The sequence below is a fragment of the Phyllobates terribilis genome, unplaced genomic scaffold (genome assembly GCF_046119375.1).
Source record: "Phyllobates terribilis strain yellow unplaced genomic scaffold, ASM4611937v1 Scaffold_4__5_contigs__length_816908805, whole genome shotgun sequence".
NCBI classification, from domain to species: Eukaryota; Metazoa; Chordata; class Amphibia; order Anura; family Dendrobatidae; genus Phyllobates; species Phyllobates terribilis.
This window is the reverse complement of record NW_027362764.1, coordinates 459561425-459586413: the sequence shown is the minus strand read 5'-3', so window position 1 is coordinate 459586413 and position 24989 is coordinate 459561425.

The following is a 24989-nucleotide window of genomic DNA, read 5'->3' as shown; positions in this document are numbered from 1 at the left end:
TACGGCAAAAAATGCAAAAAAGCAGGATAATACAGAAATTTGACCCATGGAACTGCAAAACCACACTTGTAATTCTTGGGCCTACACCAGACTATTTTCAACAGATATACAGTTAGGTCCATATATATTTGGACAGAGACAACATTTTTCGAATTTTGGTTCTAGACATTACCACAATGAATTTGAAACAAAACAATTCAGATGCAGTTGAAGTTCAGACTTTCAGCTTTCATTTGAGGGTATCCACATTAAAATTGGATGAAGGGTTTAGGAGTTTCAGCTCCTTAACATGTGCCACCCTGTTTTTAAAGGGACCAAAAGTAATTGGACAATTGACTCCAAGGCTATTTCATGGACAGGTGTGGGCAATCCCTTTGTTATGTCATTCTCAATTAAGCAGATAAAAGGCCTGGAGTTGATTTGAGGTGTGGTGCTTGCATTTGGAAGGTTTTGCTGTGAAGTAAACATGCGGTCAAGGGAGCTCTCCATGCAGGTGAAACAAGCCATCCTTAAGCTGCAAAAACAGAAAAAACCCATACGAGAAATTGCTACAATATTAGGAGTGGCAAAATCTACAGTTTGGTACATATTGAGAAAGAAAGAAAGCACTGGTGAACTCATCAATGCAAAAAGACCTGGGCGTCCACGGAAGACAACAGTGGTGGATGATCGCAGAATAATCTCCATGGTGAAGAGAAACCCCTTCACAACAGCCAACCAAGTGAACAACACTCTTCAGGAGGTAGGCGTATCAATATCCAAATCTACCATAAAGAGAAGACTGCATATAAGTAAATACAGAGGGTTCACTGCACGGTGCAAGCCACTCATAAGCATCAAGAATAAAAAGGCTAGACTGGACTTTGCTAAAAAACATCTAAAAAAGCCAGCACAGTTCTGGAAGAACATTCTTTGGACAGATGAAACCAAGATCAACCTCTACCAGAATGATGGAAAGAGAAAAGTATGGCGACGGCGTGGTACAGTTCATGATCCAAAGCATACCACATCATCTGTAAAACACGGCAGAGGCAGTGTGATGGCTTGGGCATGGCTGCCAGTGGCACTGGGTCACTAGTGTTTATTGATGATGTGACACAGGACAGAAGCAGCCGAATGAATTCTGATGTATTCAGAGCCATACTGTGTGCTCAGATCCAGCTAAATGCTGCCAAACTGATTGGTCGTCGTTTCATACTACAGATGGACAATGACCCAAAACATAAAGCCAAAGCAACCCACGAGTTTATTAAAGGAAAGAAGTGGAATATTCTTGAATGGGCAAGTCAGTCACCTGATCTCAACCCAATTGACCATGCATTTCACTTGTTAAAGACTAAACTTCAGACAGAAAGGCCCACAAACAAACATCAACTGAAAACCACCACAGTGAAGGCCTGGCAGAGCATCAAAAAGGAGGAAACACAGCATCTGGTGATGTCCATGAGTAAAAGACTTCAGGCAGTCATTGCCAACAAAGGGTTTTCAACCAAGTACTAGAAATGAACATTTTATTTACAATTATTTAATCTGTCCAATTCCTTTTGGTCCCTTTAAAAACAGGGTGGCACATGTTAAGGAGCTGAAACTCCTAAACCCTTCATCCAATTGTAATGTGGATACCCTCAAATGAAAGCTGAAAGTCTGAACTTCAACTGCATCTGAATTGTTTTGTTTAAAGCTCATTGTGGTAATGTCTAGAACCAAAATTAGAAAAATGTTGTCTCTGTCCAAATATATAGGGACCTTACTATATTTGTGTCTGAACAATCAGGAGACACTACTGTTTTTCTTTACAGCAAAATATGCAAAAAAAAAGGATAACACAGAGATTTGACCCGTGGAACTGCAAAACCACACTTGTATTTCTCGGGTCTATACCAGACTTTTTTCAACAGATATATTTTTGTCTGAACAATCAGGAGACACTATTATTTTTTTTTTATGGCAAAAAATGCCAAAAGCAGGATAAAAGAGATTTTTTTACCGTGGAACAGCAAAACCACAGTTATAGTTTACTGGTGTATACCAGACTTTTTTAAATATATATATTTGCGGCTGAACAGTGAGCGACACACTCAAACTATTTTTTTTAGATACAAATGGCCCCAAAGTGGATAATACAGAGGTTTGAACTGTGGAACTGTAAAACCACACTTCTATTTCTCTAGCCTACACCAGACTATTTTCAACAGATATATTTGTGTCTGAAAATTCAGAGACACACTTTTTTTTTTTGGGGGAGGCACACCAAAAGGTTAATAAGACGGGTATTTGTACAGTGTGAAGGAGAAAAAAAAAAAGAGGATTTAGATGAAAAAAAAAGATTTTTCCTGGCCCCCGAGACCTGGAGCTAAGTCCAGCAATTTCAGCAACAGGAGCACACAGGACTGTAATGCAGCGCTTGCTGTTATAACTACTGCGTCTCCTATACAGCCTGCCTGCCTGCCTGATATCTGGGATGGATATTAGTCCTGAGAAGGACTGTTTGTTTGATCTGGCAGCCCTTACAGACCCTACACTAACTATTTCGCAGTATATATCTCTCCCTAAATCAGCAGCGCTGTCCTTACACTGTCTGATCCGGAGCGACAGTGTCCAAGATGGCGGCGCACGGTTTTAAATACTCGAGGTGACGCTGTGCGGCCAGTCAATCACTGTAATGCCCACAACCAACATGGCTGCGGCATTACAGTGACTGGCTGGCAATCCCTGCATGTTCATTGGCTCTGTAAAGAGCACCAAACATGCTTGGGCGGAGACCCGAGCTCCCGCCCGAGTAACCCGAAAATGCTCGGTGCTCGCTGAAAATCCCGAGTAGCGTGATGCTCGGGCGAGTACCGAGCAGTGTCGAGCATGCTCGCTCAACACTAATAGAAACATGTCAGTCACATATATAATAAGTACAGTGACAGACAGTGTTGGTCACTGTACTTGTCATTTAGTGTTAAAACAAAGGATTTATTAAAAAAAAAATTGGCATGGGGTTCCCTGTAATTTTAGTCTCTAGCGGAGGTTAAGCAGACGGCTGGGGCAGATGTTTGAAGACTGGGAAGGGGGTAATACCCACGGAGCTTCCCAGGCTACTAATATCACCCCCCAGCTGAATACTTAGCCTTTACTAGCTATTAAAATGGGGGACCCAAAAAAAAACATGACTTGGGGTCCCCCCTATTTTAATAGCTAGCAAAGGCTAGGCAGACAGCTGGGGGCTGATATTAATAGCCCAGGAAGGGTGCCATGAATATTGACCCCCTCCCAGGCTAGAAACACCAGCCATCAGCCGCCCCAGAAATGGCGCATCCTTAGGATGCGCCAATTCTGGCACTTAGCCTCGCTCTTCCCACTGCCCTGTAGTGGTGGCAGTGAGTAATAGGGCTGGGGTTGATGTCAGCTTATAATGCCAGCTGACATCAAGCCCAGGTTAGTAATGGAGAGGCGTCTATAAGATACCCCCATTACTAACCCCATAGTGAAAGTTAAAAAAAACACCAACACCCAGAATAAAATCCTTTAATTGAAATAAAGATACAATACTTTAATGTTCTAAAATAAACTCTACTTACCGTATCACCCATTCCAGCTGAAGCCAACGATTTCCTGCAATAAAAGTAAAATAATTAACCAACCTCATCCTTACCTTTCCATGGTTCCCAGGACGGCTTCAGCTCTGCTACATCGACATGACAGGCTGGATCATAGCAGAACGCTGCCATTCAGCTTGCCATGCTGCAGACACTGAGAAGCTCCTCAGTGAAGCTCCTCAGTGTCTGGCTGTGACGGCATCCAGATGAGCCGAGTTCATGTCCAATGAACTCAGCTCACCTCATGTACGTCACTGACAGCGTGGGAGAATTCTCCTGCGCATGCGGTGCCAGCAAATGACGTCATCGTTTGAGCAGGAGAATTCTCCCATGCTGGGATGGCATTGAGATGGCAGGCTGGATGGTAGCAGAACGCTGCCATCCAGCTTGTCATCCTTCAGAGACACTGCGGAGTGCAGGCATGAGGTCCGACTGGGTCCCAGACTACCATTTCTGACCTCCATTAAAAATTTGTTTCAGTCTGTCAGTGAAGCAATTGACACCAGTTTGCTGTTCAAAATAGTTACCTACAGGCCAGGTATTTAAAACTGTGGTTTGTCCGTCACATGGATCACATATAAGTTCACTCCAAATTCAGTCATTTGTAGTGAGCGTGGAAGATATTGTCCTCCATTTAAAATGGGCAAGGCACGTGGCAAGGGACGGGGAACTGGACGTGATAGTGATGGTGCATGCAGAGGCCGAGGCCAAGGCTGTGGGCAAGCTGAAATTGTGCCACAACAAACACCCACATCTTCTCGCCCGACCTTCCTGTCCCAATTCCTAGGGGACCACAGCACACCACTATTGAACCCAGAGCAGTGTCAAAAGGTTGTTGATTGGAAAGCGGAAAATGCTTCCAGTCACTTTGCCACCACCACCACCATGTTTTCCACATGGTGAAATCTCATAAGCAGTGAGTCTGGACTGCATATTCCACTCCCTGATCCTTCATTCTCCCACCATGCCGAGTGAACCGAGACAACTGATCCCACACTTGGACACTCCGAAGAGCTGTTCACTTTTACATTTATAGATTCGGGCCTCTCGCCCAGTCCATGCTCAAAAATTTCAACAGCCACGGTCACACGAATGCATCGGTGGGAAAGTGTCACAAGAGGTGGACGATGATGAGACACAATTGCCAGAAAGTCAGGAGGAGGACCAGGATGAGGAAGTGAAAGACGAGGTGGTGGATGATATATTAACTGACCCAACCTGGCAAGAGGACATGCAGAGCGAGGACAGCAGCACACAGGGGGAGGGAGGCAGAGCCCTCCAACAGGCAAGAACAAGCAGTGTGGTGGCCACAGACGGAAGGCGGGAAACTGTTCCCCTTAACATCAACATGATGGGAGTTGCAAGTACAACTATTAGGTTTTTCCTAGTCTGGTTATTTTTTAAAGACTCTGCTGATAACCCCAAAAAGGCCATTTGCACCACCTGCCAAGCCAGCATCAGCAGGGGTGGCAAAACAACCAGCCTGACCACCACCAGCATGATCAGGCACATGGCAGCAAAACACTTGACTAAGTGGGCCAAACCCCAGGGTCCAGCAACAGTGTCTGCGGGTAACACCACTGCTTGTTCTGCTGTTGTGCGTGCACGACAACCCCCTGTCCATGGCGCATGCCAAGATGCCTCCCGCCCTGCACCTGTTGTTGAACACTCTCAAGTAGCACTGACTAGCCCAGGGGATGGGGATGACTCGGTACCCGGGCCTTTGCCTTGGGGATGTCGCGGTGGTCGGCTCCCGGGCCCGTACCCTGGGGTCAGCTTTTAAAAAGGGGTGGACAATTTGTTAAGTTTATAAAAGAAAAGTTCGTGACGCCACCTGTGACTTCTGGTGAGAATCACCAGCGCTGCGCAGTCCACTGAGGCCGGTGATAAGGCAGCTGGATGGTATAGCTCCCCACAGGTGGAGCTAGGCCTCAGGGCAGCGTGCGGATAGGGAATGCAGGACGGAGGGACCCAGCCGGGTCAGAACAAGAACGGGGATGGACACGATAGTCACTTCAGTACCTTTTACTGATGGAAATTCAGGCATGCCTCAGAGCGCTCTAGGGTGAAGGGTGCATATCTGGATCCTCCCCAATGAGCGGGTTTTGGGCCTCCTGTTTCTTGCCTCTGCATAGTAAGTTTCTGACCTGCCAGGAGCTAGGCCTAACTTTGTCTCTGTCCTGCGCTGGCTGACCTTGTGGTAGGGCCTTTCCTTGGAGTACACGCTCCTCAGCTGGCGGGGCCTATGGGTCTCCAGGCTCTGTTACGTATCAGCACTTTAGCGATCCTGGGACTTGTAGTTTTCCAGGGATTCCGGTTATATCTTACTGGGTCGTGGAGATCCCGGTAAGCTTCGGACCCGGTGTCCGGTAACTTCTTCGGGTTGAGCCAGTTAAGCTCCTCTGCCCCCTATGTACTAACTCTCCACTCGCCTTCGGCCTACTCAGGCCCTCAATAGGCTCCTCACACTAACGGCAGCTTGCCGCGCTTCACCGATCTTATGGCGCCAGCACACCTAAAGCTCACTCCTCTGAGCTACACTGAGTCTTGATCTAGATAAGCTCCACTGCAGTATAGCAATTGCAGGAGCTGGAACAGGCTTTTGTCCTCTGAGGTAAACTCTTCTCAGACTGTACTGGACTCACTGCTAAACCAGAATAGACTGACTGCGGCCTGGCTCCACATTCCCTATTTATCTATCCCTAACGGGCTCCCTCTGGTGGTCTGAGGTGGAAGGTGAAGATGTGTGAATGGTTATGGGGGCTTCTTGTGGAGGAATCCATCAATACACTCCTCTAGGATCTGTGATACCAAGCGCAGCTGGGCGTCACAGCACCATCATCAAGCAGGTCCATGTACTTGTCCCAGCGCAGCGTACAGTTGTCCCTACCCCAGTCATTGGAACGCCAGCGCAAATATGCAGCTAACGGCCCTTAGGCCACACTACTAAATTCACACATTTCGCGAATGTTTGCGCTTGAAATGTTGCCATTTAGGCTCGTGGACACTGAAGCTTTCAGCATCCTGATGGCGGCAGCCTGTCCCTCGGTATTCGGTCCCCAGCCGCCACTATTTCTCCAGGTGTGCCGTCCCCGCATTACACAAGGACGTGTCCCACAACATTAGCGGTACCCTCAAAAATGCAGTTACTGGGAAAGTCCACCTAACCACAGACACGTGGACTAGTGCTTGTGGGCAGGGACGGTACATCTTGCTGACTGCACACTGGTTTAATATAGTGGAAGCCAGGACCCAGTCGGACCTTGGGACGGAACACGTCCTCCCGATGCCAAGGATAGCGGGCCCTAGGTTAATCAGTGTTGTCCCCACATTCTACAGCTCCTGCACCTAATCCTCCTCTTCAGCCTCCATCTCTGAAATAGTTCAAGAAAAGTGGAAGGCACTCACCGGACTCTGTTAAAATGCTTCTATATTGTTTCTTCTTTAAAAACATCACAAGCTGGGGGGTATATGTCATGCTGTTCTTGACGACTGCCGTTTTACGCCGACACGTACTTCAATGGCTTAAACAGGTATGAGGAATGTAACATAGGTTATTACTTTTAATCTAATCAATACACAATGACATCACCAAAAAAGGGGTCAGAATAAGACCTGCCCACACCGCTGCGAACATATAAACAAAACAACGATATTAAAAAGAAAGTACAAAAAATAAGTTATACTCTGATTGACATTACATTAAAAATGTTATAGAAACGTTGACATTTCTAATCTATCATTTCCATCAGCGTAGGATCCACCATGCCTCTCTCCTGAGTAGGAGTCTGTGCAGGTCCCCACCTCCTGCTAGTAAATGCACCTGCTCCAAACCAGCATAACGCATCAGCCTGGGATCTGCTTCATGAAACAGAAATGTTCAATCAGTCTTTGGGAGCCTTTTTTTTGTCTGCACTGATTTAAAGTGCTCTCGTAATCTAATGAATAAAGGACGAAAAAAAGAAGGTACAGAAAACGTCCTCAAAAAGAATATTGGACAACTGACTCTGATTCGAGTAACAAAGATGATCCTGGCCAATATCTAGATGAGGGTCCTGCCTACCCTTTAGAACGAGGTACAATGAATACAAACACCGGAGAAGAATTAGGAGGGGCAGTAGGAAACGCTCCATATAAAACAGCCGCAAGAGGAAACAGGTCACATGGTGCTAGATTATACTGATGATTTTAAAATCATCAACCTTACAAAAAAAAACTTGGATGGAGACATGTTATCTTTATTATCAAAAGGAATGAATTACTGTATTCCTGAGAACTTTGACTATACTAAGTTTGAAATAGATATGTTTAAGTCCGTGAGAAAAATGCACTTATATAAATCCTTCAATACATCTCCTCTGCCACTTAGTGATCCACCCATAGGGGAAACTCCCTGTTCCATGGGCCCTTTGGGATTCATGGTTGGAAATTTAGAAACCACCTCTTTGGCAATGATAAAGGATGATGTTCTTTTGTTAAATAGTCTTACGGCGGAGGAAACAACTGGAGCAAGATCCCCTTCAACAGTTCCACACAGGGAACCCTGGGAACAGGAGGGATTAAGTCTACTTTTATGCCTCCAGTTACCACAGTCAACAGTATTGGTGTTTTCCATGACAAGGTTTTGAGGGATGTAAAGGCCATGATCTATCCCAAATTCACCAACAAATTATCCTCAAATGAAATAAAAGCATTAAATATACTAAGGGGTTGGAAAGATATAGTTTTTACGGAAGCAGATAAGGGTGGGAACCTAGTTCTGTTCACCCAAGAATATTACTATCAAGAAGCGATGAGACAACTAATGGATTCAAATACATATAAAAAATTAGGAAATAATCCAATCTACAGTTTTAAAAAAGAACTAAAGAGCTTCCTAATAAACAAGTAGAGCTAGGCTTGATCACCAGAAAAACTGCTGAAAAACTTTACCCTGAATCCGATAAAAAACCTCATTGGTATTTTATTCCAAAAATGCATAAATCTATATCTCAACCACCCGGGTGCCCAATTATTTCCAGGATAGGGTCCCATACGGAACCCCTATCTGGGATAGAGTCCCTTACGGAACCCCTATCTAAGTACATGGAATGGCTCCTAAAACCTCTTTTAAAATCGATTCCATCCTATATAAAAGATACTAATGACTTTCTAGAAGTCTTCTGGGAATTTACATGGCAGGAGGATTTTTCATTAGTTTCTATTGATATAGAGAGTCTTTATACAAGAATCCCACCAGAAATGGGTGTGGAAGCTATTAAATCTATTTTGACCAACACAGATATTGGTGAGGACATGACCAGGTTTATTTCTGAACGAGTTAAATTTATTCTCAGCCATAATGCCTTTCAATTTATGGATGAATGGTTCATTCAACATAATGGCACTGCGATGGGCACACCAGTAGCGTGTACCTACGCTAAATTGTTTTTGGGAGTTTTGATGAAAAATATATACAGTGCTGGCCAAAAGTATTGGCACCCCTGCAATTCGGTCAGATAATACTCAGTTTCTTCCTGAAAATGATTGCAATCACAAATTCTTTAGTATTATTCTCTTCATTTAATTTGTCTTCAATGAAAAAAACACAAAAAGAATTGTCCTAAAGCCAAATTGGATATAATTCCACACCAAACCTAAAAAAGGGGGTGGACAAAAGTATTAGCACCCTTTGAAAAATCATGTGATGCTTCTCTAATTCGTGTAATTAACAGCACCTGTAACTTACCTGTGGCACCTAACAGGTGTTGGCAATAACTAAATCACACTTGCAGCCAGTTAATATGGATTAAAGTTGACTCAACCTCTGTCCTGTGTCCTTGTGTGTACCACATTGAGCATGAAGAAAAGAAAGAAGACCGAAGAACTGTCTGAGGACTTGAGAAACCAAATTGTGAGGAAGCATGAGCAATCTCAAGGCTACAAGTCCATCTCCAAAGACCTAAATGTTCCTGTGTCTTCCGTGCGCAGTGTCATCAAGAAGTCTAAAGCCCATGGCACTGTGGCTAACCTCCCTAGATGTGGACGGAAAAGAAAAATTGACGAGAGATTTCAACGCAAGATTGTGCCGATGGTGGATAAAGAACCTCGACTAACACCCAACAAGTTCAAGCTGCCCTGCAGTCCGAGGGTACAACAGTGTCAACCCGTACTATCCGTCGACGTCTGAATAAAAAGGGACTGTATGGTAGAATACCCAGGAAGACCCCACTTTTTACCCCGAGACATAAAAAAGCCAGGCTGGAGTTTGCCAAAACTTACCTGAGAAAGCCTAAAACGTTTTGGAAGAATGTTCTCTGGTCAGATGAGACAAAAGTAGAGCTTTTTGGGAAAAAGCATCAACATAGAGTGTACAGGAAAAAAAAAGAGGCATTCAAAGAAAAGAACACGGTCCCTGCAGTCAAACATGGCGGAGGTTCCCAGATGTTTTGGGGTTGCTTTGCTGCCTCTGGCACTGGACTGCTTGACTGTGTGCATGGCATTATGAAGTCTGAAGAGAACCAACAAATTTTGCAGCATAATGTAGGGCCCAGTGTGAGAAAGCTGGGTCTCCCTCAGAGGTCATGGGTCTTCCAGCAGGACAATGACCCAAAACACACTTTCAAAAGCACTATAAAATGGTTTTAGAGAAAGCACTGGAGACTTCTAAGGTGGCCAGCAATGAGTCCAGACCTAAATCCCATAGAACACCAGTGGAGACATCTCAAAATGGCAGTTTGGAGAAGGCACCCTTCAAATATCAGGGACCTGGAGCAGTTTGCCAAAGAAGAATGGTCTACAATTCCAGCAGAGCATTTTAAGAAACTCATTGATGGTTACCGGAAGCGGTTGTTCGCAGTTATTTTGGCTAAAGGTTGTGCAACCAAGTATTAGGCTGAAGGTGCCAATACTTTTGTCCGGCCCTTTTTTGGAGTTTTGTGTGAAATGTGAGAAGTGATGAAACCCTAACTGAAATTATGGATAGGGGTCCAATTGTATCATGTAGACGTACCAACAATTTAAGGGACCTATTGGTCCATAGTAGAGCAAAAAAGTCACAAAATTTTGGCTTTCAAAAAATTTCTCCAAAAGGTAACTTTAAATGTGGCCATTGCAATTTTTGTAAGTTTCACATCACGGAAAAATGTATCAAAAAGGGCAGTATGACTCATATGGTGCAAGATTTTATTACTTGCCGCACAAAGTATGTTGTCTATGTAATTCTATGCCCTTGTGGCTTCCATTACATAGGCAAAACGATTCACCCTTTATTCATTAGATCCCGAGAGCATTTTAAATCAGTGCAGACAAAAAAAGGCTCCAAAAGACTGATTGAACATTTCTGGGAGTTTCATGAAGCAGATCCCAGGCTGATACTTTATGCTGGTTTGGAGCAGGTGCATTTACCAGCAGGAGGTGGGGACCTGCACAGACTCATACTCAGGAGAGAGGCATGGTGAATCCTACGCTTGGAAGCACAGGAACTCACCGGCCTAAATGATAGATTAGAGATGTCGACATTTCTATAAAAAAATTTTAATGTAATATCAATCAGAGTATAACTTATTTTTTGTACTTTGTTTTTAATATTGATGTTTTGTTTATATGTTCGCAGCGGTGTGGGCGGGTCTTATTCTGACCCCTTTTTTGGTGATGTCATTGAGTGTTGATTAGATTAAAAGTAATCACCTTTGTTACATTCTCCATACCTGTTGAAACGGCCATCGTCAAGAACAGCATTCAAGAAAGAAAGAATTGTGCGGTGTTAGGGAAGCGCTAGAACAACTAGACAGGGGATTAAGGTTACAACACATAAACCTTTTATTGTTTAACGCCACGACGCGCTTCAATAGCAAAACCTATCTTCCTCAGGTAGATCAAGAACAGCATGACATAACCTCCAGCTTGTGATGTTTTTAAAGAAGAAACAGTAAAGAAGCATTGTAACACAGTGCGGTGAGTGCCTTCCTCTTTTCTTGAACTATTCACAGTATACAGTATTTTGTCTATGAATGGAAGCTTTTTTTGCACCAAGGATATGAAGGGATAGGTGCTTAGTACTGCTATATGAAGGAGTTATTGGAGGCATAGGTGCTGGTTTTCCTGTTGCTTATTTCAATTTCTCCATCTCCGAAATGACCACATCAGTCACAAGCTGGAAGCACTGCAGCACTGCCTCAGCCAAGCGGCAACAGGCTGTGCTGAAGCTAATATGCTTAGGTTACAAACCGCAGAATGCTGAAGAGTTGTGGACAGCTCTGAAAGAGGAGGCATATATGTGGCTTACACTGGTGAACCTACAGCCAGGCATGGTTGTGTGTGACAATGGCCGGAACCTGGGGCAGATCTGAGGCGAGGCGAGCTCACACAAGTACCATGCCTGGCCCATTTGCTTAACCTCGTGATTCAGAGGTTTATCAAAACCTACCCGGATCTGCCGGATCTGCTTGTTAAAGTACACCGCCTGTGTGCCCATTTTAGAAAGTCAGTTACAGCTTCTGCCGCCCTTGCCGTGCTTCAGCAGCATTTTCAGCTTCCGGCTTACTGACTGGTGTGTGAAGTCCCCACGCGTTGGAACACTACATTGAAGATGTTGGGAAAGATTTGTGAGCAGAAGAGGGCAGTTGTTGACTACCAGCATCAACAAGGCTGTTGGTATTCAGGTCAGACTCCACACATAAGAAATCAAGAGTGGACATGGATGTCAGACATCTGTACCATCCTCCAATACTTTCAGGACTCTACAAAGATGGTGAGCGATGATGAAAAAATAATTAGTGTCACCATCCCACTTCTCTGTCTTCTGAAATGCTCTCTGCTCTCAATTAAAGAGGATGCATTGCAGGCGGAGCACGATGAGATGGAGCAAGGAAGCATACAGGGTGATTCCACACAGCCCAGCCTCATCTCATCCCAAAGTGGATTGGTTGACAATGAGGAAAAGAAGGAGGAGGGAGAACAGGAGCTAGTTTCCTGCGCTATAGATGGAACTACCTGCACCACTGTTATACTGTCTGTTCAGCATGGATGGCCTGAGGATAGGGAGGAGGAGGAAGAGGAGGAGGATGAGGAGGAGAGCATAGTAAGTCGTCCTCTTGGTGAGGACACCGAAGTCTTGCCCCTTTGCAGTCTGGCACACATAGCTGTGTTTATGTCTTAGCTGCCTTTCCTGTGACCCTCGCGAACAGTTTTCTCAGACCCTCTCATCGCACAAGTCCTGAGGCGCAGGGTACTCTCACAAGGAGTGCAAAGTTTCGGACAATGGTGAGGGAGTATCTTGCTGACCGTACCAATGTACTCCGTGATTCCTCTGTGCCTTATAATTATTGGGTATCCAAGCTGGACACCTGGCATGAACTTGCTCTCTATGCCTTGGAGGTCCTGGCCTGCAACCAAGGTCGCATGGCAGCTCAGTCGACTCCGTGAACCAGGGAGGAACCAAGCAGATGGACCAGGTGCTACTCCAGGTCAGACCCCGGTCACAGCTGTTGACCCACACAGGGGAATGCAGGAACGGGCAGGCACAGCTGGTAAGCAGACAGGCGGGTACTGGCAGGCACGGCTGGTATGCAGACAGGCGGGTACTGGCAGGCACGACTGGTATGCAGACAGGCGGGTACTGGCAGGTATGAACGCTGGCTGGATAGGGACCAGTACAGACTGGGATACAGGAACAGAGCCGCAGGTGCGGTGGACTAGCAGAGCAGAACCGCTGGCGCGGAGGACAAGCGGGGCAGAACAGAACAAAACTGCAGGTGCGGTGGACAAGCAGAGCAGAGAGAAACCGCAGATGCGGTGAACAAGCAGAGCAGAGCGAAAGAGCAGATGCGGTGAACAAGCAGAGCAGAGCGAAACCACCGGTGTGGTGAACAAGCAGAGCAGAGCAAAACCGCAGGTGGGGTGAGCAAGCAGAGCAGAGCGAAACCACCGGTGCGGTGAACAAGCAGAGCAGAGGGAAACCGCAGGTGCGGTGAACACGCAGAGCAGAGCGAAACCGCAGTTGCGGTGAACAAGCAGAGCAGAGCAAAACCGCAGGTGCGGTGAACAAGCAGAGCAGAGCAAAACTGCAGGTGCAGTGAACAAGAAGAGCAGAGCAAAACCGCAGGTGCGGTGAACAAGCAGAGCAGAGCGAAACCGCAGGTGCGGTGAACAAGCATAGCAGAGCTAAACGGCAGATGCGGCGGACAAGCAGAGGAGACCGAAACCGCAGATGCGGTGGACAAGCAGAGCAGAGCGGAACTGCTGATGGTGCAGGCAGACAGGACAGGGCTCTGTTCACATGGAACAGACTGGAAAATACAGGAAGATAGTTAGAACACAGGAGGTAGATACGCAGGCAGGGAAACGGGACAAGCAGAACCAGATACACACAAGGTACTATGAATTAGCACATATTATGCTACGAATAAGGATCTACGTATCCGAAACTCATAAGCCTCTGTACGCTTTTATTTGCACCATGGTCTCATGGTTTTAATTTTTTCAAAATAAAAGCTATTTTTTAAGTCACTTTCATGAGATGCTGGATAACTACCCTTTCATATACAGTTATAGGGTATGCAGTGAGTCCAACAGCTGACCAATTTTAGGAAAAACACCACTAAGAATTTAAAGACACAGACATGTTCCCATTAGAAAGGAGAGGGTCTGCTATACAGTTATAGGATATGCAGTGATTCCAACGGCTGACCAATTTTAGAAAAAACCCCACTAAGAATTGAAAGACACATAGAGCAGGGTCACAGTAACAAGGTATGACATGTTCCGATTAGAAAGGAGAGGGTCTGCTATACAGTTATAGGGTATGCAGTGAGTCCAACGACTGACCAGTTTTAGGAAAAACCCCACTAAGAATTTAAAGACACACGGAGTAGGGCCACAGTAGCAAGGTATGACATGTTCCCATTAGAAAGGAGAGGGTCTGCTATACAGTTATAGGGTATGCAGTGAGTTCAACGGCTGACCAATTTTAGGAAAAGCCACACTAAGAATTTAAAGACACATAGAGCAGGGCCACAGTAACAAGGTACGACATGTTCCCATTAGAAAAGAGAGGGTCTGCTATACAGTTATAGGGTTTGCAGTGAGTCCAACGGCTGACCAATTTTAGGAAAAACCCCACTAAGAATTTAAAGACACACAGAGCAGGGCCACAGTAACAAGTGCAACATGTTCCCATTAGAAAGGATAGGATCTGTTATACAGTTATAGGGTATGCATTGAGTCCAGCTGCTGACCAATTTTAGGAAAAACCCCACTAAGAAATTAAAGACACATAGAGCAGGGCCACAGTAATGACAAATTCCCATTAGAAAGAAGAGGGTCTGCTATACAGTTATAGGGTATGCAGTGAGTCCAACGACTGACCAATTTTAGGAAAAACCCCACTAAGAATTTAAAGACACATAGAGCAGGGCCACAGTAACGACAAATTCCCATTAGAAAAGAGAGAGTCTCCCATAGTGTTGGTGTCGCGCCCCAGGTGGGGCCTTACTGTCTGGGGCAGTATATATGTATATTACGGTGGCTGGCCCAGGGCGGACGGTGCGCTAAAAAGGGGTTTAATAAAATGAAAAATAAAAGTTCTTGACGCCACCTGTGGATTCTGGTAAGAGATTACCAGCGCTGCGACAGTCCACTGAGGCTGATGTTAGTGGCAGCTTTGATGGGACAGCTCCCCACAGGTAGAGCAGGCCTTAGGGCAGTGTAGAATGAATGGAGGTGGGTGCGCTGGGCGTTGTGGTGCAGGTAGGGAACGATGACGCAGCCGGAGTAATGGACAGAGACAGGGGTTTTTTGCTTCGTTACCTTTACTGGTACAGCTGGTAGATATGGTCCAGGGTACTCTCGGTGAAGGGCGCACTTTCGGACTTCTCCCCAGTGAGCGGGTATAAGGCCTCCTGCTCCGTGTCTGTCTCTGTGTAAGCTCCTGGCCAGCCTGCAACTGTGCCTAGCTTATGTGTCTTGCTTGTCACTCCACCTGTTGCTCTGAAGTAGGACCCCCGGTTGGTAACCACTATCCCTGGACGTCGGGGCCTTCGTGGTACCTGGCCCTGTGAGTCTAGCTTCAGGTCTGCCAGGGACCGGTTAACCCTACTGGGTGTGAAGGGTCCCAGTAGGCTCGGACCCGGTGTCCGGTAAATATATTGGGGTGAGCCTGGTATGCTCCTCTGCCCGCTTTATCACTCCTTCTCTCCTCGCCGTCGGCCATGCTCGGGGCCTTCACTACAAGGCAGCTGGCGTGCTGCATCTTCACTGCTCTCTGAGCGTCGGCACACTCTCAGCTCACTGTGAGCTGTGTTCCTCTCTGAACACTCACTATGCACACTGTACTAAGAACTGAAACTAACTGAGCTGCCTGGCTCCACCTTCCCTTTATATATCCCTATCAGGGCTCCCTCTGCTGGTATGAGGTGGAAGGTGGAGGTGTTTGCATGTAGTGAGGGCCTCTTGTGGAGAAATCCGTCCGTGCAGCCTTATGGGTTCTGTGGAACCAATGCCCTGCAGGGGCGCCACATTGGCCTATGCAGTAAATGCAAGGGCTGCCAAAAATTTGGAGGCACTTCAATGATCCTTGGAAGAGACGTGGAGGAGGGCCTCATAAAAAAATGTTCCCATTAGAAAGTAGCGGGCCTCCTATACTTGTAATGCTCATGCACTAAGTGTATGGGCTGAAAAACATTTACCCCTGAGGGGTATACATGAACATACTGTATAAAAAAAATTTTTTATGGGCATCAAAAACACCCTTTAAAATAATTATGTCGGTGTTGCCCCACGGTCACCCTGGTGATATGGTGGTGGAGGATGAGGAGAATGAGGAGGACAAGAGCAAATAGACAAAATCAGGAAGCGTATACCCATGTCTGGGTGTGAAAATGTGCATGGGAATACACCTCCCAAGAAAAAGACACTGGATTTGAGTTTATGTTACGCTGCTATCATTCGGTGGTGTTGAGAAGTCTGGCCCATTCCAGCCCTTGTTTATTTTTATAAGAGTCAGCCTGTCAGCATTTTCAGTTGACAGGCGGATGCGCTTATCAGTTATAATTCCACCAGCGGCACTAAAATCCCACTCTGATAAAACGCTGGTGGCAAGGCAGGCCTGGACCTCCAAGGCATAGAGAGCCAGTTCATTCCACGTATCCAGCTTGGATACCCAATAATTATAAGGCACAGTGGAATCACAGAGGACGTTGGTACGGTCGGCAAAGTACTTCCTTATCATCTTCCCAAACTTTGCTCTCCTTGTGAGAGTACCCCGTGCCTCAGGGCCTGTGTGATGGGAGGGTCTGAGAAAACTCTCCCAGAACTAGTGTTCCCCTGACACTGCTGGATTGAAGTTTTGTGTCTATCGCGTGTACTCCTTGGTTGTCCAACAAAGTGTGCCCTCTGCCGCCAGCGTTTTCAGATGGGAATTTCTTTAATAGTTTCGAAACAAGGGCCTTCTGGTACAGCCCCATTTTTGTAGACCTGTTCTCCTCGGGAATAAGAGATAGAAAGTTCTCCTTGTATCGTGGATCTAGAAGTGTCACCAACCAGTAATGACTGTCATCCAAAAATTCTACTAACAGGCAAGACTTCCGTGTCCTCACCAAGAGGATGACTGACCATGCTCTCCTCCTCTTCCTCCTCTCTGTCCTCTGTCCATCCACGCTGAACAGACTGTATGATAGCTGTGCAGGTAGTACCGTCTATAGTGCATGAAACTAGCTCCTGTACTTGCTCCTCCTCCTCCTCTTCCTCTTCCTTATTGTCACCCAATCCACGTTGGGATGAGATGAGGCTTGGCTGTGTGTAATCACCCTGTATGGTTCCTTGCTCCATCTCATCGTGCTCCGCCTGCAATGCATCCTCTTTGATTGTGAGCAGAGAGTGTTTCAGAAGACAGAGAAATGGGATGGTGTTGCTAATTATGGCGTCATCGCCGCTCACCGTCTTAGTGGAGTCCTCAAAATTTTGGAGGATGGTACACATGTTTGACATCCATGTCCACTCCTGAGGTCTTATGTGTGGAGACTGAACTGAATACCGATGGCCTTGTTAAAGCTGGTACTCAACAACTGCCCTCTTCTGCTCACAAATCATTCCCAACATCTGCAGTGTAGAGTTCCAACGCGTGGGGAAATCACACACTAGTCTGTGAGCCGGAAGCTGCAAACACTGTTGAAGCATGGCAAGGGAGGCAAAAGATGTAGCTGACTTTCTAAAATGGGCATACAGGTGGCGTACTTTATCAAGCAGATCAGGCAGCTCCGGGTAGGATTTGAGAAACCGCTGTACCACGAGGTTAAGCACATGGGCCAGGCATGGGACGCGTGTGAGCTCGCCTCAGAGCCGCCACCAGGTTCCGGCAATTGTCACACATGACCGTGCCTGGCTGTAGGTTAGGCAGTGTGAATCTGCCTGCTCTTTCAGAGCTGTCCACAACTCTTCAGCATTGTTCGATTTTTCAGCTAAGCATATTAGCTTCAGCACAGCCTGTTGCCGCTTGACCGAGGCAGTGCTGCAGTGCTTCCAGCTTGTGACTGATGTGGTCATTTTGGAGATAGAGGCTGAAGAGGAGGAGGAGCAGGAGCTGTAGACCGTGCGGGCAACCCTGATTGACCTAAGGCCCGCAATTCTTGGCGTCGGGAGGACGTGTTCTGTCCCAATGTCCGACTGGGTCCCGGCTTCCACTATGTTAACCCAGTGTTCCGTTAGCGAGATGTACCATCCCTGCCCACAAGCACTTGTCCACGTGTCCGTGGTTAGGTGGACTTTACCGGTAACTGCGTTGTTGAGAGCACGGCTAATGTTTTGGGACACGTGCTTGTGTAATGCGGGGACAGCACCCTGGGAGAAATAGTGGCAGCTGGGGACCAAGTACCGAGGGACGGCTGCCGCCATAAGGTTGCGGAATGCTTCCGTCTCCACGAGTCTAAAAGGCAACATTTCAATCTCAAGCAGTCGTTAAATGTGAGAATTTAGTAGTGTGGCCTGTGGGGCGTTGGCTGCATACTTGCGCTTGCGTTCCAAGGACTGGGGTAAGGACAACTGAACGCTGCGCTGGGACAAGGACATGGACGTGCTTCCTGATGCTACTACTTGAGAGTGTGCAATGACAGGTGCAGGACAGGAGGCATCTTCACATGCACCATGGACAGGGGATTGGCTTGCATGCACAACAGTGGAAGAAGCAATGGTGACACCCGCAGACTCTGTTCCTGGACCTTGGGGTTCGGCCCACAAAGTCAGGTGCTCTTCTGCCATGTGCTTGATCATGCTGGTGGTGGTCAGGCTGGTCGTTTTGCTACCCCTGCTGATGCTGGCCTGGCACGTGTTGCAAATGGCCTTTTTGGGGTTATCGGCAGAGTCTTTAAAAAAACACCAGACTCGGGAAAACCTAACAGTTGTACTGTCAACTTCCTTCGTGTTGGTGTTATAGGGAACGTTTGCCTGCCTTCTGTCTGTGGCCACCACACTGCTTCTTCCTGCCTTTTGAGGTGCTCTGCCTCCCTCCCCCTGTGTGCTGCTGTCCTCGCTCTGCATGTCCGCCTGCCAGATTGGGTCAGTTACTATATCATCCACTACCTCGTCTTCCACTTCCGCACCCTGGTCCTCCTCCTGACTCTCTGGCAATTGTGTCTCATCATCATCCACCTCTTGTGACACTTTCCCACCGTCGCCTAGGTGTGACCGTGGCTGCTCAAATATTTTGGCATCGCTACACGCGATCTCCTCTTGCCCCACTTCAAGTGGACCGGGCGAGAGGCCCGAATCTATAAATGGAAAAGTGAACAGCTCTTCAGAGTGTCCAAGTGTGGGATCAGTTGTCTCTGGGTACTCGGCATGGTGGGAGGAAGGAGGATCAGGGTGAGGAATACGGCTACTGAGACTTAACCGTGTGGAAGACAGGGTGATGATGGTGGTGGCTAAGTGACTAGAAGCATTATCTTCTTTCCAACCACCAACCTTTTGACACTGCTCTGGGTTCAATAGTGGTGTGCTGTGGTCTCCTAGAAATAGGGACAGGAAGGTCAGGCGAGAAGATGTGGGTGTTTGTTCTGGCACAATTTTGGCTTCTGCATGCACCATTACCATCACGTCCAGTTCCCTGTCCCTTGCCACGTGCCTTGCCCATTTTAAATGGAGGACAGTATCTTCCACGCTCACTACAAATGACTGAGTTTGGAGTGAACTTATATGTGATCCGTGTGACAGAGAAAACAGAGTTTTAAATACCTGGCCTGTAGGTAAGTAGTTTGAACAGCAAACTGCGGTGAATTGCTTCATTGACCCACTAAAGGAAATTTTTAATGGAGGCCAGAAATGGCAGTATTTTCTGACAACGTATATGTGGTCCATGTGACGGAGAAAACACAGTTTTAAATACCTGGCCTGTAGGTAAGTAGTTTGAACAGCAAACTGCGGTGAATTGCTTCAATGATACACTAAAGGAAATTTTTAATGGAGGCCAGAAATGGCAGTATTTTCTGACAACGTATATGTGATCCATTTGACGGAGAAAACACAGTTTTAAATAGTTGGATTTCTAGAGCTCTAATGTGGAAAGAACCTGGCTGTATTCTGCAGTGCCAACAAGCATATGGCGCAGAAAAAATGGTGTTCTCTGGATTGCCTTTTAAGCAGATAATTAGGATTAAGATCCAAAGAAAAGTATTCCTGGCCCCTGAGACCTGGGCCTTTGTATAGAAATATTTAACAGCAGCAGAAGGCAGAATTGAAATGTAGCCTCTTGTGCTATATGCACTACAGTCTATTAAATACACTGCCTGCCTATACACCCTGCCTGCCTGATATCTCTGAGATGGATTAGTCCCTAGAAGGACTGTTTGTTAAGATGGATATGTGTAATGTACGTTTTTTCTCCCTACACTACCTAATACACAATCAAATCAGTCCCTGACGCAGCAGAAGCTCTCCCTACACTGTCTGATCCGGAGTGACTGTCGGCGCCAGGTCTGATATAGACCTGATGACGCTGTGTGGCCAGCCAATCACTGCAATGCCCACAACCAACATGGCTACGGCATTACAGTGCATGGCAGGCAATCCCTGCATGTTAATTGGCTCTCTAAAGAGCACCAAACATGCAGGGAGGGGACGCAGGTTCCCGCCCGAGCAACCTGGAAATACTGTGCGAGCGCCAAGCATCTCGAGCAGTGGGATGCTCAGGCGAGCACCGAGCAGTAGCGAGCATGCTCGCTCATCACTAATTATAACCGATAGGTGCATCCGCCTGTCAACTGAAAATGCTGACAAGCTGACCCTTATCAAAATGAACAACTGCTGGATTGGGCCAGTCTTCTCAACCCCAAATAATGATAGCAGAGTAACATAAAGGCAAATCCACTGTGTTATTTCGGGAGGTGTATTCCCATGCACCGCTTCACACCCACACATGGGTATACGCTTCCTCATTTCGGCTGTTTTTTGCTCTTCTCCTTATCCTCAGCCTCCACCACCACTATACCACCAGGGTGACCATGGTCCGTGTTGCCAGCATTGCAAGTTCCTCCAGCCTAATTTCTTGCAGCTTTTGCTTGGTAGGCATAGGCAAAGACTATGGGAGACCCACTCGCCAATAATGGGAATAATGTTTTTAATATGCTGCACTGCATGGCTCTCGTAAGGGGCATTAAAATCGTCTTGTTGAGCTACTGTGACCTCCACGTCTCTTCCAAGGGGCAATGATATTGTCTTTTTATTCCACTGGGACCTCCATCACTCTTCCAAGGCCGACTTCTTGTAACGCTCCTGTGCTATGGTTAGGGAGTCTTCAAACGTCAAGATTACTTTGCAACACCACCTCTCTGTCTTCAACCGCCGGTACCGAAATAGCAACCGGAGACCTAGGCAAAATATTTGGATGATATCCCAGATAGGCAAAAGAAGGCGTTACCTTCGTGGAACTGCTCTGAGATTTGTTGTATGAAAATTCCGCTAAAGGAAGTAGCTTCAGCCAATCGTCCTGCAAATGACTGACGTAACAGCGTAGATATTGCTCCAAAGTTTAATTTGTCCGTTCGGTCTGCCCGTTGGTCTGAGGATGGTATGCAGAAGACAAGCAAACATTGATGTGGAGCGCAGAATAAAATCCTTTCCAAAATCTAGAGGTAAATTGTATTCCCCAGTCAGAAATGATCTCATCTGGTACCCCATGCAGCCGGAAAACGTTCTGGATAACCAGATACACTGTCTCTGTAGCTAAGGGAAGACCGGTACATGGAATAAAATAAGCAGCCTTCGTTAAATGATCTACTACCACCAAAATAGTATTTTTACCACCAGAGGTTGGAAATAAACCCCCAAGGGTGAGACGGTACAGGTAGCGGTTTAAGAAGACCAGTAGGTGAAACACGAGGAACTTTGTACGGGGCACAAACCTCACAAGAGCGGACATAGTCATTCACATCTTTCAAGCAGGCCGGCCACCAAAAAAAACAACTTAAAAATTCCTGTGTATTCTGTACCCCCCTATGACCAGCCAATACAGAGTCGTGGACCAATTTGAGAATTTGAAGTCTCACTGCCTCTGGGACATAAATACATCGATCTCTAAGCCACACACCATTCTGAAGGACAAGATTCACGTAGTCAGGTGGAGTAGCAAGAAATACATCACCGTCATAGGCCAGCTTGATCTCTTGCCACAAGTCCCAGTCCTGGAGCACTCCTATTGCAATTGGCATCAGACAAGATGGTCTTAGACGGGGTCCCAGGCACGGAGTTCACCGTATGGATTCGGGATAATGCGTCAGCTTTCCCATTATGTGAACCTGGGCGGCACGAAATAATAAAATTAAACTGGTTCAAGAACAAACTCCACCTAGCTTGTCGAGGAGAAAAACACCTAGCAGACTTAAGGAATTCCAAATTACGATGATCCGTGAGTACTACTACCTGTTGAGTTGCTCCCTGCAAATGGTGTCTCCATTCCTTAAAGGTGTAAATAATTGCCAAAAGTTCCTTATCTGCAATATCATAGTTCATGAAGAACACATAAGACACAAAAGACAATAAAGGGGCCACTGGATTTTAAAAAATTGTAACAAAGTTTATTAACAATAATTAGGCACACAGCAGGGGTAAGTGCGAGTACAATATAAAAAGCTAAAAAAGCTTAAAACAACCCACTCCACATGGCTGTCACCATGATAAGCCCTACATTATACAGTGCCTACAAGTAGTATTCAACCCCTGCAGATTTAGCTGGTTTGATAAGATGCAAATAAGTTAGAGCCTTCAAACTGCATTCGAGAGTAGGTTTTATGAACAGAAGCATAAATCTTACAAACCAAAAAGTTATGTTGCTCAGTTGAATTTTATTAAATTTTAAACATAAAAGTGTGGGTCAATTATTATACAACCCCTATGTTTAATATTTTGTGGAATGACCCTTGTTTGCAATTACAGCTAATAATCGTCTTTTATAAGACCTGATCAGGCCGGCACAGGTCTGTGGAGTTATCTTGGCCCACTCCTCCATGCAGATCTTCTCCAAGTTATCTAGGTTCTTTGGGTGTCTCATGTGGACTTTATTCTTGAGCTCCTTCCACAAGTTTTCAATTGGGCTAAGGTCAGGAGACTGACTAGGCCACTCCAACACCTTGACTTTTTCCCTCTTGAACCAGGCCTTGGTTTTCTTGGCTGTGTGCTTTGGGTAGTTGTCTTGTTGGAAGATGAGATTATGACCCATCTTAAGATCCTTGATGGAGGAGCGGAGGTTCTTGGCCAAAATCTCCAGGTAGGCCGTGCTATCCATCTTCCCATGGATGCGGACCAGATGGCCAGGCCCCTTGGCTGAGAAACAGCCCCACAGCATGATGCTGCCACCACCATGCTTGACAGTAGGGATTGTATTCTTGGGGTCGTATGCAGTGCCATCCAGTCTCCAAACGTCACGTGTGTGGTTGGCACCAAAGATCTCGATCTTGGTCTCATCAGACCATAGAACCTTGAACCAGTCTGTCTCAGAGTCCTACAAGTGATCATGAGCAAACTGTAGACGAGCCTTGACATGACGCTTGGACAGTAAAGGTACCATACAGGCTCGTCTGGAACGGGACCATTGCGGTGGAGTACGTTACTTATGGTATTGACTGAAACCAATGTCCCCACTGCCATGAGATGTTCCCGGAGCTCCTTCCTTGTTGTCCTTGGGTTAGCCTTGACTCTTCGGACAAGCCTGGCCTTGGCACGGGAGGACACTTTCAAAGGCTGTCCAGGCCGTGGAAGGCTAACAGTAGTTCCATAAGCCTTCCACTTACGGATGATGCTCCCAACAGTGGAGACAGGTAGGCCCAACTCCTTGGAAAGGGTTTTGTACCCCTTGCCAGCCTTGTGACCCTCCACGATCTTGTCTCTGATGGCCTTGGAATGCTCCTTTGTCTTTCCCATGTTGACCATGTCTGAGTGCTGTTGACAAGTTTGGGGAGGGTCTTAAATAGTCAGAAAAGGCTGGCAAAAGAGATCTTTAATCCACACATGTGAAGCTCATTATTCTTGGTGCCTGAACTACTTCTTAATACTTTAGGGGGGCCAAACAGATTTCTTGTGGTTTGAGGGGTTGAATAATAAATGACACTCTGAATTAACTTTTAACGTTTTTTAAAAAAAATAAAATAAAAAAAAAAAAAAAAAATTGCTGCAGTGCATTTCCCACTTCCAGGCTGATCTACAGTACGAATGTCACAATGCCAAGTTAATTCCGCATGTGTCAACCAGCTAAATCTGCAGGGGGTTGAATACTACTTGTAGGCACTGTATATAATTAAGTCATTAATTTGAGACATACAAAAATAAAGAGGATGTCACCATGGGAAACAACAACAAGTGACAACTCTATAAAAAGTTTGCAAAGTAATCTATCATAATGCCCTAATAGCATATAAAGAGTGAAACGTCACTCACTAGCTCTTACACATGTATTTTCCCCAGAGCGTTCACCATATACATACCAGGGAAATCAAACCCAGGTCACGAAGCAGTCAAAGGGCAACCAGGAACTAGGGGACCTAATAGGAGAGTGCACATGTGGAGCGGGATGCCCCGACGTTCGTTTCGAACTCCCTTCGTCAGGGGGCATGAACAAACTCCACCTAGCTTGTCGAGGAGAAAGACACCTGGCAGACTTAAGGAATTCCAAATTACCATGATCCGTGAGTACTACTACCTGTTGAGTTGCTCCCTGCAAATGGTGTCTCCATTCCTTAAAGGCGGAAATAATTGCCAAAAGTTCCTTATCTGCAATATCATAGTTCAGTTCAGCAGAAGTTAACCTACGAGAAAAGAAAGCACATAGGTGCAGAAAACCTTGGTCTCCGGAAGCATCCACCTCCACGATGAAAGGCAGTGCAGGATCCGGATGCATCAATATTGGAGCCGTGGTAAAGCAAACCTTGAGGTGATCAAAGGCTCCCT